Source organism: Crinia signifera, chromosome 5, assembly GCF_055691185.1.
Source record: "Crinia signifera chromosome 5, ASM5569118v1, whole genome shotgun sequence".
Taxonomy (NCBI): domain Eukaryota; kingdom Metazoa; phylum Chordata; class Amphibia; order Anura; family Myobatrachidae; genus Crinia; species Crinia signifera.
The window spans coordinates 11,242,052-11,256,940 of NC_139221.1; positions in this window are offsets into that span (position 1 = coordinate 11,242,052).

Consider the following 14,889-nt stretch of genomic DNA (forward strand, 5'->3'; position numbering starts at 1 on the left):
TCACTATGGTGTATGTGGCCAGTTAGCGTCTCTGGATGGAGGCGGTATGACAGGGAGCGCTCCTATGATGTCACTATGGTGTATGTGGCAGGTTAGCGTCTCTGGATGGAGGCGGTATGACAGGGAGCACTCCTATGATGTCACTATGATGTATTTGGCCGGTTAGCGTCTCTGGATGGAGGCGATATGACAGGGAGCGCTCCTATGATGTCACTATGGTGTATGTGGCAGGTTAGCGTCTCTGGATGGAGGCGGTATGACAGGGAGCGCTCCTATGATGTCACTATGGTGTATGTGGCAGGTTAGCGTCTCTGGATGGAGGCGGTATGACAGGGAGCGCTCCTATGATGTCACTATGGTGTATGTGGACGGTCTCTGGATGGAGGCGATATGACAGGGAGCGCTCCTATGATGTCACTATGGTGTATGGGGCAGGTTAGCATCTCTGGATGGAGGCGATATGACAGGGAGCGCTCCTATGATGTCACTATGGTGTATGTGGCCGTTAGCGTCTCTGGGTGGAGGCGATATTACAGGGAGCGCTCCTATGATGTCACTATGGTGTATGTGGCCGGTTAGCGTCTCTGGATGGAGGCGGTATGACAGGGAGCGCTCCTATGATGTCACTATGGTGTATGTGGCCGGTTAGCGTCTCTGGATGGAGGCGATATGACAGGGAGCGCTCCTATGATGTCACTATGGTGTATGTGGCCGGTTAGCGTCTCTGGATGGAGGCGGTATGACAGGGAGCGCTCCTATGATGTCACTATGGTGTATGTGGCCGGTTAGCGTCTCTGGATGGAGGCGGTATGACAGGGAGCGCTCCTATGATGTCACTATGGTGTATGTGGCAGGTTAGCGTCTGTGGATGGAGGCGATATGACAGGGAGCGCTCCTATGATGTCACTATGGTGTATGTGGCCGGTTAGCGTCTCTGGATGGAGGCGATATGACAGGGAGCGCTCCTATGATGTCACTATGGTGTATGGGGCCGGTTAGCGTCTCTGGATGGAGGCGGTATGACAGGGAGCGCTCCTATGATGTCACTATGGTGTATGTGGCAGGTTAGCGTCTGTGGATGGAGGCGATATGACAGGGAGCGCTCCTATGATGTCACTATGGTGTATGGGGCCGGTTAGCGTCTCTGGATGGAGGCGATATGACAGGGAGCGTTCCCATGATGTCACTATGGTGTATGTGGCCGGTTAGCGTCTCTGGATGGAGGCGGTATGACAGGGAGCGCTCCTATGATGTCACTATGATGTATGTGGCCGGTAGCGTCTCTGGATGGAGGCGGTATGACAGGGAGCGCTCCTATGATGTCACTATGGTGTATGTGGCCGGTTAGCGTCTCTGGATGGAGGCGGTATGACAGGGAGCGCTCCTATGATGTCACTATGGTGTATGTGGCCGGTTAGCGTCTCTGGATGGAGGCGATATGACAGGGAGCGCTCCTATGATGTCACTATGATGTATGCGGCCGGTTAGCGTCTCTGGATGGAGGCGATATGACAGGGAGCGCTCCTATGATGTCACTATGATGTATGTGGCCGGTTAGCGTCTCTGGATGGAGGCGGTATGACAGGGAGCGCTCCTATGATGTCACTATGGTGTATGGGGCAGGTTAGCGTCTCTGGATGGAGGCGGTATGACAGGGAGCGCTCCTATGATGTCACTATGGTGTATGTGGGCAGTTAGCGTCTCTGGATGGAGGCGATATGACAGGGAGCGCTCCTATGATGTCACTATGGTGTATGTGGCCGGTTAGCGTCTCTGGATGGAGGCGGTATGACAGGGAGCGCTCCTATGATGTCACTATGGTGTATGGGGCCGGTTAGCGTCTCTGGACGGAGGCGGTATGACAGTGAGCGCTGCTATGATGTCACTATGGTGTATGGGGCAGGTTAGCGTCTCTGGATGGAGGCGATATGACAGGGAGCGCTGCTATGATGTCACTATGGTGTATGGAATAGGTTAGAGTCTCTGGATGGAGGCGATATGACAGGGAGCGCTCCTATGATGTCACTATGGTGTATGTGGCCGGTTAGCGTCTCTGGATGGAGGCGGTATGACAGGGAGCGCTCCTATGATGTCACTATGGTGTATGGGGCCGGTTAGCGCCTCTGGATGGAGGCGGTATGACAGGGAGCGCTCCTATGATGTCACTATGGTGTATGGGGCCGGTTAGCGTCTCTGGATGGAGGCGGTATGACAGGGAGCGCTCCTATGATGTCACTATGGTGTATGTGGCCGGTTAGCGTCTCTGGATGGAGGCGGTATGACAGGGAGCGCTCCTATGATGTCACTATGGTGTATGTGGCAGGTTAGCGTCTCTGGATGGAGATGATATGACAGGGAGCGCTCCTATGATGTCACTATGGTGTATGGGGCCGGTTAGCGTCTCTGGATGGAGGCGGTATGACAGGGAGCGCTCCTATGATGTCACTATGGTGTATGTGGCCGGTTAGCGTCTCTGGATGGAGGCGATATGACAGGGAGCGCTCCTATGATGTCACTATGGTGTATGTGGCCGGTTAGCGTCTCTGGATGGAGGCGGTATGACAGGGAGCGCTCCTATGATGTCACTATGGTGTATGGGGCCGGTTAGCGCCTCTGGATGGAGGCGGTATGACAGGGAGCGCTCCTATGATGTCACTATGGTGTATGGGGCCGGTTAGCGTCTCTGGATGGAGGCGATATGACAGGGAGCGCTCCTATGATGTCACTATGGTGTATGTGGCAGATTAGCGTCTCTGGATGGAGGCGGTATGACAGGGAGCGCTCCTATGATGTCACTATGGTGTATGTGGCAGGTTAGCGTCTCTGGATGGAGGCGATATGACAGGGAGCGCTCCTATGATGTCACTATGGTGTATGAGGCAGGTTAGCGTCTCTGGATGGAGGCGATATGACAGGGAGCGCTCCTATGATGTCACTATGGTGTATGTGGCAGGTTAGCGTCTCTGGATGGAGGCGATATGACAGGGAGCGCTCCTATGATGTCACTATGGTGTATGTGGCAGGTTAGCGTCTCTGGATGGAGGCGGTATGACAGGGAGCGCTCCTATGATGTCACTATGGTGTATGGGGCCGGTTAGCGTCTCTGGATGGAGGCGATATGACAGGGAGCGCTCCTATGATGTCACTATGGTGTATGTGGCAGGTTAGCGTCTCTGGATGGAGGCGATATGACAGGGAGCGCTCCTATGATGTCACTATGGTGTATGTGGCAGGTTAGCGTCTCTGGATGGAGGCGATATGACAGGGAGCGCTCCTATGATGTCACTATGATGTATGCGGCCGGTTAGCGTCTCTGGATGGAGGCGGTATGACAGGGAGCGCTCCTATGATGTCACTATGGTTTATGTGGCCGGTCTCTGGATGGAGGCGATATGACAGGGAGCGCTCCTATGATGTCACTATGGTGTATGTGGCCGGTCTCTGGATGGAGGCGGTATGACAGGGAGCGCTCCTATGATGTCACTATGTTGTATGTGGCCGGTTAGCGTCTCTGGATGGAGGCGGTATGACAGGGAGCGCTCCTATGATGTCACTATGGTGTATGTGGCAGGTTAGCGTCTCTGGATGGAGGCGATATGACAGGGAGCGCTCCTATGATGTCACTATGGTGTATGTGGCCGGTTAGCGTCTCTGGATGGAGGCGATATGACAGGGAGCGCTCCTATGATGTCACTATGGTGTATGTGGCAGGTTAGCGTCTCTGGATGGAGGCGATATGACAGGGAGCGCTCCTATGATGTCACTATGGTGTATGTGGCCGGTTAGCGTCTCTGGATGGAGGCGGTATGACAGGGAGCGCTCCTATGATGTCACTATGGTGTATGGGGCAGGTTAGCGTCTCTGGATGGGGGCGATATGACAGGGAGCGCTCCTATGATGTCACTATGGTGCATGTGGCCGGTTAGCGTCTCTGGATGGAGGCGGTATGACAGGGAGCGCTCCTATGATGTCACTGTGGTGTATGTGGCCGGTTAGCGTCTCTGGATGGAGGCGATATGACAGGGAGCGCTCCTATGATGTCACTATGGTGTATGGGGCAGATTAGCGTCTCTGGATGGAGGCGGTATGACAGGGAGCGCTCCTATGATGTCACTATGGTGTATGCGCTCCTATGATGTCACTATGGTGTATGTGGCAGGTGAGCGTCTCTGGGTGGAGGCGGTATGACAGGGAGCGCTCCTATGATGTCACTATGGTGTATGTGGCAGGTTAGCGTCTCTGGATGGAGGCGGTATGACAGGGAGCGCTCCTATGATGTCACTATGGTGTATGCGCTCCTATGATGTCACTATGGTGTACGGGGCAGGTTAGCGTCTCTGGATGGAGGCGGTATGACAGGGAGCGCTCCTATGATGTCACTATGGTGTATGTGGCAGGTTAGCGTCTCTGGATGGAGGCGATATGACAGGGAGCGCTCCTATGATGTCACTATGGTGTATGTGGCAGGTTAGCGTCTCTGGATGGAGGCGGTATGACAGGGAGCGCTCCTATGATGTCACTATGGTGTATGTGGCAGGTTAGCGTCTCTGGATGGAGGCGATATGACAGGGAGCGCTCCTATGATGTCACTATGGTGTACGGGGCAGGTTAGCGTCTCTGGATGGAGGCGGTATGACAGGGAGCGCTCCTATGATGTCACTATGGTGTATGTGGCAGGTTAGCGTCTCTGGATGGAGGCGATATGACAGGGAGCGCTCCTATGATGTCACTATGGTGTACGGGGCAGGTTAGCGTCTCTGGATGGAGCCGGTATGACTGGGAGCGCTCCTATGATGTCACTATGGTGTATGTGGCCGGTCTCTGGATGGAGGAGATATGACAGGGAGCGCTCCTATGATGTCACTATGGTGTATGTGGCCGGTTAGCGTCTCTGTATGGAGGCGATATGACAGGGAGCGCTCCTATGATGTCACTATGGTGTATGTGGCCGGTTAGCGTCTCTGGATGGAGGCGATATGACAGGGAGCGCTCCTATGACGTCACTATGGTGTATGTGGCCGGTTAGCGTCTCTGGATGGAGGCGGTATGACAGGGAGCGCTCCTATGATGTCACTATGGTGTATGTGGCAGGTTAGCGTCTCTGGGTGGAGGCGGTATGACAGGGAGCGCTCCTATGATGTCACTATGGTGTATGTGGCAGGTTAGCGTCTCTGGATGGAGGCGATATGACAGGGAGCGCTCCTATGATGTCACTATGGTGCATGTGGCCGGTTAGCGTCTCTGGATGGAGGCGATATGACAGGGAGCGCTCCTATGATGTCACTATGGTGTATGGGGCCGGTTAGCGTCTCCGGATGGAGGCGGTATGACAGGGAGCGCTCCTATGATGTCACTATGGTGTATGGGGCAGTTTAGAATCTCTGGATGGAGGCGATATGACAGGGAGCGCTCCTATGATGTCACTATGGTGTATGTTGCCGGTTAGCGTCTCTGGATGAAGGCGGTATGACAGGGAGCGCTCTTATGATGTCACTATGGTGTATGTGGCCGGTTAGCGTCTCTGGATGGAGGCGGTATGACAGGGAGCGCTCCTATGATGTCACTATGAGGTATGTGGCCAGTTAGCGTCTCTGGATGGAGGCGATATGACAGGGAGCGCTCCTATGATGTCACTATGGTGTATGTGGTGGGTTAGCGTCTCTGGATGAAGGCGGTATGACAGGGATCGCTCCTATGATGTCACTATGGTGTATGTGGCCGGTTAGCGTCTCTGGATGGAGGCGATATGACAGGGAGCGCTCCTATGATGTCACTATGGTGTATGGGGCAGGTTAGCGTCTCTGGATGGAGGCGGTATGACAGGGAGCGCTCCTATGATGTCACTATGGTGTATGGGGCAGGTTAGCGTCTCTGGATGGAGGCGGTATGACAGGGAGCGCTCCTATGATGTCACTATGGTGTATGGGGCCGGTTAGCGTCTCTGGATGGAGGCGGTATGACAGGGAGCGCTCCTATGATGTCACTATGGTGTATGTGGCCGGTTAGCGTCTCTGGATGGAGGCGGTATGACAGGGAGCGCTCCTATGATGTCACTATGGTGTATGTGGCCGGATAGCGTCTCTGGATGGAGGCGGTATGACATGGAGCGCTCCTATGATGTCACTATGGTGTATGTGGCAGGTTAGCGTCTCTGGATGGAGGCGGTATGACAGGGAGCGCTCCTATGATGTCACTATGATGTATGTGGCAGGTTAGCGTCTCTGGATGGAGGCGGTATGACAGGGAGCGCTCCTATGATGTCACTATGGTGTATGCGGCCGATTAGCGTCTCTGGATGGAGGCGGTATGACAGGGAGCGCTCCTATGATGTCACTATGGTGTATGTGGCAGGTTAGCGTCTCTGGATGGAGGCGGTATGACAGGGAGCGCTCCTATGATGTCACTATGGTGTATGTGGCCGGTTAGCGTCTCCGGATGGAGGCGATATGACAGGGAGCGCTCCTATGATGTCACTATGGTGTATGTGACCGGTTAGCGTCTCTGGGTGGAGGCGGTATGACAGGGAGCGCTCCTATGATGTCACTATGATGTATGTGGCCGGTTAGCGTCTCCGGATGGAGGCGGTATGACAGGGAGCGCTCCTATGATGTCACTATGATGTATGGGGCAGGTTAGCGTCTCCGGATGGAGGCGGTATGACAGGGAGCGCTCCTATGATGTCACTATGGTGCATGGGGCAGGTTAGCGTCTCTGGATGGAGGCGGTATGACAGGGAGCGCTCCTATGATGTCACTATGGTGTATGTGGCCGGTTAGCGTCTCTGGATGGAGGCGGTATGACAGGGAGCGCTCCTATGATGTCACTATGGTGTATGTGGCCGGTTAGCGTCTCTGGATGGAGGCGGTATGACAGGGAGCGCTCCTATGATGTCACTATGGTGTATGTGGCAGGTTAGCGTCTCTGGATGGAGGCGGTATGACAGGGAGCGCTGCTATGATGTCACTATGGTGTATGGGGCCGGTTAGCGTCTCTGGATGGAGGCGGTATGACAGGGAGCGCTCCTATGATGTCACTATGGTGTATGTGGCCGGTTAGCGTCTCTGGATGGAGGCGGTATGACAGGGAGCGCTCCTATGATGTCACTATGGTGTATGTGGCAGGTTAGCGTCTCTGGATGGAGGCGATATGACAGGGAGCGCTCCTATGATGTCACTATGGTGTATGTGGCTGGTTAGCGTCTCTGGATGGAGGCGGTATGACAGGGAGCGCTCCTATGATGTCACTATGGTGTATGGGGCAGGTTAGCGTCTCTGGATGGAGGCGATATGACAGGGAGCGCTCCTATGATGTCACTATGGTGTATGTGGCAGGTTAGCGTCTCTGGATGGAGGCGATATGACAGGGAGCGCTCCTATGATGTCACTATGATGTATGTGGCCGGTTAGCGTCTCTGGATGGAGGCGATATGACAGGGAGCGCTATGTTTTCTCTCGCTGTCAGCATGGGTGACCTCTGTTATCTTGACCTCTGTCCCCGGCATCAATCCTCCCTGAGGCCCAGAGGCTTGCAGACATTATATATCACAGACAAGAGGCAGCATTCAGAGCTGTCGCCAGCACCAGGAGTGAGGTGATCCGTAGCTGGTTCCACTGTCGCGGGGATTGTGTAACTCTCATACACAAGGGACCTTATTCCGGTCTGTTCGCATGGGGACCGATGTTGCGTTACTGTGCATGCGCAGGGTGTGTGCACCATCTGCCTATAGTCGGATTGCTGGGTGCACGCACCCAGGACAGCTATTGGGGGGGTGGAGAGGGGCAGTGGCGGATTGGCGACCTTAACCGGCCCGGGAGACATCCCACAGCAGCATCCCGGGTGTGTGTGTGTGCGGTCGGGTTCGCTAGCCCGGGGGGGTGGGGGTTGTTCTCCGGGTTGCAGCAGGGGGGAGAGGGGGGGCGTTCAATCACCTGCAGGGAGGACAGCTCAGTTCCAGCTCCGTGGCAGCCATCTTTATGCCTGGCAGCCGGCCAAGGGAGAGACAGCGGCGGCCCGGTCAGGGGGGAAAGCGACCAAATCCGGGCAGGCCCACCAGGAAATGGCCCGGTTTCCCGGTGGCCCAATCCACCCCTGGAGAGGGGCGTTCCTATAAGAATGGTGGGTGTTCTCATGCTGAGGCCATGAAGTGGGTACCTGGGACCTGTCAGCTGCCCGCTTACTGCTTCTGAAAGTGCACGCATATGGTCGCTGACCATCGAATAATGTGGGTGTTCCCCTGGATGGATGTTTATGTACAACATCCTTTTGCAGCCAGTGTGGAGGAACGCGCCTAGCGAATGGTCGGCCGGCGTACAACCATTCGCAAGGTTGACACGCAAGGATGAATCAACCAGAATAACCCCCAAGGAAACAACAAGGACACAGCTAATGGGATTACACCTTCACGTCACACATTGGGGGTGATTCTGGTTGACTCACCATACAGCAAGTTCGGCCCCGTCCCGATGTTTTGGGGACTGCGCATGGTCTATTATGTGCATGTTCCCATGGGTACGCGGACAGGCCGATTCCTGTTTGGGGCCGGATGCTGACATCACAGGACGTCAGACGCCCGCCGCGTCTTCGTCCAGGCGCACGCAGTTTTCACTGACTTATTTGCGAAGGCAGGAAACAGCATTCGATGGTTGGCGACCCTTGAAGGATTCCTCCCGCAGCGGATGCATGCAGCGCGGTGCTCGAGGGCTCGGTAAGCTGCGTTGTTCGCTGCCTTCCGAGCCAACCTGAATCAGGCTCACAATGGCATACTCTTTTACCTGTCGCAATCACTGAAAAACACAATAATATAAGTCACTTCTGTGCAAGAGAAACGTAACTGAGTGTACAGGTCAATATACAGTACAGTGTGCGCGGTATGATTGTGCAGCATGGCGGGCACAGTGGTCAGCATTGCTGCCTCACAGCCCTGAGGTCTTTCATTCAATTCCTGCCCAAAGCATTGGGCCTAATTCAGACCTGATCGCACAGCTGCAAATGATTGCAGTGGGCGATTATCGATAGACTATGCATGCGTTCGATTATCGATAGACTGCGCATGCTTACCACCCATAGTACACAGGTGCGATGCCGTCCTGCAATAAAATACTGCTACTTTTATTATCGCTGACGGTAGGCATGTGTATTAACAGGAAGCCGGTGTTTGGGTGGTAACCGGATGTTTTCTGGGATTGGCAGGGAGAACGCAGGAGTGCACAAGCGTACGAAGGGGAGGAGTGTGATGCCAGCTCCGCCCCCGATCAGCCTGATTCTATCGCAGCTGCTGAGTTATCCCTGGGCTGACTGCGCACACTGGGAACATTATTTGATGGTGAGCGGATTGCGAATGGATTTGAACATCATGCGATGGGGATGGATTTGCTGCTAATCGCCGATCAGCGCAATTTCTGGAAGCCATCGCTTCCTTGCACATCGATTTGCAGGATTGCACAGGTCGGCATTTCTCTCTGACTAGGCGGCTATACATGATCTCCGAGCTTTGCCATTTAGCAGCTCAGCGATCAGGTCTGAATAACCCCCAGACAACACCAATATTCCTTATAACGCACAGATTCCTTCCCCGTGCAGGCTGGGGTCAGTGGTGGTTTCCCTGCACGCCAGCCATGTTTCACCAATATCCCGCAGACCTGGGCAATGTTGGCAAAACTCTTGTTTTTGGTTACAGTTTCTGGATGTGTTTGAGGTGGGAAGTGCGGCATTATCAGCGACAGGGGGCAAACAGAGGAACAATGGCCGTGTGCTGTATCTTGGTGACATATCGGCTTGTGTACCTATTACAGAATGACCTCTTCGTACATGACCTCTATGGGGGGACTTGTCATTGCCCTGACTGTCAGCCACTTGCAGACCTCGTCCTCTCTACATCTCATGGTTCATTGAATCTGTCACCGCCCCGAGGAGAGGGCAGATCTGTAAGCTCATCAGTAACATGGATGGCACTTGAGTCCCAAATTCCTTTTTCTTAGTGTCAACAGCGCCCTGCTTAGTGGTATCCCATTACAGATTATCTCCGATGGGGCGATAGGTGCAGGAGCGCAGCGGATCACAGGGAAGGGTTCTGTGACAGCTGCTGGAAGGTTTACGTACAGGATTATCATCCTCCGTTACCCTTCTCATCAGAGGCGTACCTAGATAATCGTGGGCCCCATAGCAAAAGTTTGTAAGGGCCCCCTATTTAGCAACTGATGATAAATGTATGTAAAACATATACTTAGACAGCAAAGATGGGCCCCCTTCAGCTCTGGGCCCCATAGCAGCTGCACCCCTTGCACCTATGGTAGTTACGCCTTTGCTTCTCATCCATTTAGCTTTCACGATTTGCGGCTAAATCTGAAAATTTTATGTATCACCCAAATGTATGTAGAAGGGACCACAGCAGGAATCTCCGATCCCTATTGCAATGTTACCTGCATCGCCGCTGGCCAACTACCATAGGTTTCTGTGGGTAATACGAGGAGGAGCATTCCAGGAACAGAGGAGGCGCACAGCAGGTTCAGAGGAGGGGCACTGCAGGAACAGAGAAGGTCCGCTGCAGGAACAGAGGAGGCACATGGCAGGAACAGAGGAGGCACACGGCAGGAACAGAGGAGGCACGCGGCAGGAACAGAGGAGGCACACGGCAGGAACAGAGGAGGAGGACTGTAGAAACAGAGGAGGCACACGGCAGGAATTGAGGAGGTACACTTCAAGAACAGAGGAGGTGCATTGTAGGAACAAAGGCAGCACACTGCAGGAACAGAGGAGGCGCACAGAAGGAACAGATGAGGCGCACAGAAGGAACAGAGGAGGCGCACAGAAGGAACAGAGGAGGTGCATGGCAGGAACAGAGGAGGCGCATGGCAGGAACAGAGGAGGTGCACGGCAGGAACAGAGGAGGTGCACGGTAGGAACAGAGGAGGCGCACTGCAGGAACAGCGTAGGCGCAATGCAGGAACAGCGTAGGCGCACTGCAGGAACAGAGTAGGCGCACTGCAGAAGAGGAGGCACACGACAGGAATAGAGGAGGTGCACAGCAGGAATTTAGGAGGAGCACTGCAAAAGAAGTGTAGGCCCATGGCAGGAACAGAGGAGGCGCACTGCAGAAGAGGAGGCACACGACAGGAATAGAGGAGGTGCACGGCAGGAACTTAGGAGGAGCACTGCAGGAACAGAGGAGGAGCAAGGCATGAAAAATTTAGATTAAAATGTTTTAGAACAGGGGGAGCCAGGGAGCCTCTGCAAGGGGCTGCAACCTCTGCAGTACAGCAAACCCCAGTATGTACTGTGCTGCTGCTGCCCGCGATGTATGGAGGGGGAGTGGGAAGACCAGGGCCCCAACCAGGCCCCTCCTTCAGTCCCAGGCCTGGGTAATTAGTACTCCACCCTCTTGGTGGCAATGATAGCAAGTGGGAGCAAACACTCCTGGGTGTGACACTAAGGATCGGTGTGCAGGTGTACTGATGTGTGCTTGGGGCATGTGGCCGTCTGTGCGGGGCACAATTGCTGTCACTGTTGCAGCCGCCTGGCTGTTGCCCCTGTGCAGCGGGAGATGGGGAGAGGCCTCGCTGCTCTGGGCATCTCTATAGCCCTGTGCTTGCTGCCACCTGCTGTGTAAATGGATGTACAGCCCAGCTGTGATGACTCCAGTCACTCCATTTACAACGTGCATGCTGATTGGCTGATTATGATAAACGCATTAAGCTCGACCCCCTTACAGGATAGGCCGATGGTGAATATACGTAACCCATACGTGTCGACTTTCTGTATCCGGAGATGAGACGGTCAGCGTGCCTCTGGGGGCAGTGCCAGATCCTGACATCACCAAGCTCTGAGGAGGGCGGGGCTAAAATTACGGCGAGTTGCATATTTAATTCCCGCCTCCTCCGCATACACCCACGAATGCCGGTATTTAATGGGCAGGGTAGGGGGAGAATGCAGGGGATTCCAGGAGCTTGCGGGAGTATTGCCTACCCTTCTGGGGGGCCTGGAGGAGGGCCCAATATTCGGTAGCCTCCTGTCCTTTCCGGGAGGGTAAACAAGTATGACATATACCTTCCGGGAAGACTGCACCACATAACAGTGCAAAGTGCAGAAGAATTCCTCCATCGGTTTACAAGACATACAAGGCCTTATTCTAGTTCACTCTTTCTGACAAAATCCTTCTTAGATGGACAAAACCATGTGCACTGCAGGGGGGCAGATGTAAAATGTGGAGAGAGAATTAGATTTGGGTGATTTATTTTGTTTCTGTGCAGGGTAAATACTGACTGCTTTATTTTTACACTGCAATATAGATCTCACTTTGAAGTAAAACCCCACCCAAATCTAATTCTCTCTGCACAAGTTACATCTGCCCCACCTGCAGTGCACATGGTTTTGTCCATCTAAGAAGGATTTTGTCAGAAAGAGTGAACTAGAATAACTAGAATAACTAGAATAAGGCCGACAGACAGACAGACAGACGCGCTACAGGGACTTGGCTTTGTAATATGTAAGGTTAGGTATTAAAAGTCCCAAAAAACAAAAGCACAGCAATATATATATATATACTGTAGTTATTTTTTATTTATTACTTTTCCTGCCTTCGTCAGCCGGATCCGGCATTAGACTGTCAGCAGCATGTACCAGAGATTTTGCTTGAGATCTTTTCCACAACACCCTCAGAAATAGTCTTATGACATTAAACTCATAATGTAACCAGACGCTGATTTGCCTGTGGCAGTGGTTGCCATCTGTAAGAATTACTCCCAAGGGGAATTGAATGGACCCATTATATTTTGGCGTGCTCTTGGCTGTATAATTCCTGGGGTGGTGAAATCGAAGCCAGTAATGGGACAACATAATACTTGTGTGACCAGCCTACCGATGGTTTACCTGTGTGCTGCAGATCCCCTTCATGAAATGGGAAATCGGACAAACAGCTTAAGGGGTGACAGACTTCAGTATCCGAAATGTTCCCGAGGCACCAAGTGCTGTAATTAAAGTACTTTCAGGGGCAGTGAGCAGACCTGGCAGGGACTTAGGCTGCACTATGCGTGAATGGGATTCCAAGGAAACAGAAATCCCCTATCTGCCTCTCACTGGCAAGGTTGGCGAAGGTTACACCCCGATATTGATGCTGTGGTGATAGCATACTGTATATGGGTTTGTAATATGCACACATATATATATATATATACATATATATACATACATACATACATACATACATACATACATACTGTTAGGAACAGGGAGATCTCGCCTACCCTAACTCCGTTGTCACCCCTTGGAGTTGGCGGATGCGTGCTAAGCTAACCTTCACCAATAATAGCCGCGTTCGTGGGAGCCCGTTAGTCAGGCTCCCACCCCGATGCCACCTGGTCTTACTAGTGACAACGCAGCCGCCAAGGCCAGAGGTAAACAAGGGGGAAATCTACCTAACAACCAAGGAGGCGAGAACCACCCTGCCCCACGGAGGGGGTGCCAGTGGATAGCAGTCTAAGCTGGGGCCCGCTGTGCTAATGCTGTTGGCAACGGGTAAGACAATGTACCGTGGCCAAGCTGACCGGTATCACTATACACGAGGTGTACCCAGATGCTAAGCAGGAGAAACAATACACGGTATGCTGACACAATCAGAACTGCTGACGGGTGTAACAATACACAATATGCTGACACAATCAGAACTGCTGACGGGTGTAACAATACACAATATGCTGACACAAAAGAACTGCTGACGGGTGTAACAATACACAATATGCTGACACAATAAGAACTGCTGATGGGTGTAACAATACACAATATGCTGACACAATAAGAACTGCTGACGGGTGTAACAATACACAATATGCTGACACAATAAGAACTGCTGATGGGTGTAACAATACACAATATGCTGACACGATAAGAACTGCTGACGGGTGTAACAATACACAATATGCTGACACAATAAGAACTGTTGCCGGGTGTAACAATACACAGTAAGATGATACAATAGATAAATGACAAGTAGGGAGACAAGGAGTGGGAATCTCCCAACTTATCTGAAAACCAAGAGATCAGCAGGCAGACACAGGCAAGGATCCTGGAGGCAGCCAGGAACAGGTACTGGAAACAGGAGCCAAGCGTAGACAGGAGCCTGGAACCGGAAACACTCAGGACGCCAAATCAAGAGCTATAGCCGGCGTCTGAGTGCCCCAGCAATCCAGTTTAAATAGCGCGCCAAGCACTACCCTTACGCTGCGTGCGGCGTTATGCACACCCCTTCCTCCCTGCGGCCGCCAGGCGTCCCCCGTCGCCTTGGCAACCGCTGCGGCAGGGGAGGGAGGGGTTGTACGCCGGCAGCCTGATGCCCGTCATCGCCCGCCAGAAGCTCCCGGCTGATGACGCGACGGCGTCGAGGTAACCCGGCAACCGCCGGAAGAACTTTAGAGGAGACTGCCGGGCGAGCGGAGGCGCTGCCCGTGCAGCTCCTAACAGTACCCCCCCCTTGAGGAGGGGTCACCGAACCCTTAGACCCAGGTTTGAACGGGAAGGTCTTAAAGAACTCTGCTTTGAGCCTGGGCGCATGTAACAATCGCTCAGGCACCCAAGACCTCTCCTCTTCTCCGAACCCTTTCCAATTGACCAAAAATTTCAGTTGACCCCGAACGACCTTGGAATCCAATATCTTCTCTACTATGAATTCTTTGTGCCCTTGAATGAGGACTGGTTTGCGGTTCGGAGCAGGCCCTGATTGGGGAGCCATCAAGGCTGGTTTAAGAAGAGAACAATGAAAGACATTATTGATTCGCAGTGCTCTGGGGAGCTGCAACCTAAATGCCACCGGATTGACTTGAGCCGTGATCAGAAATGGACCGATGAACCTGGGTCCTAATTTTGGGCATCTCTGGCGAAGCTTGATGTGGCGAGTAGACA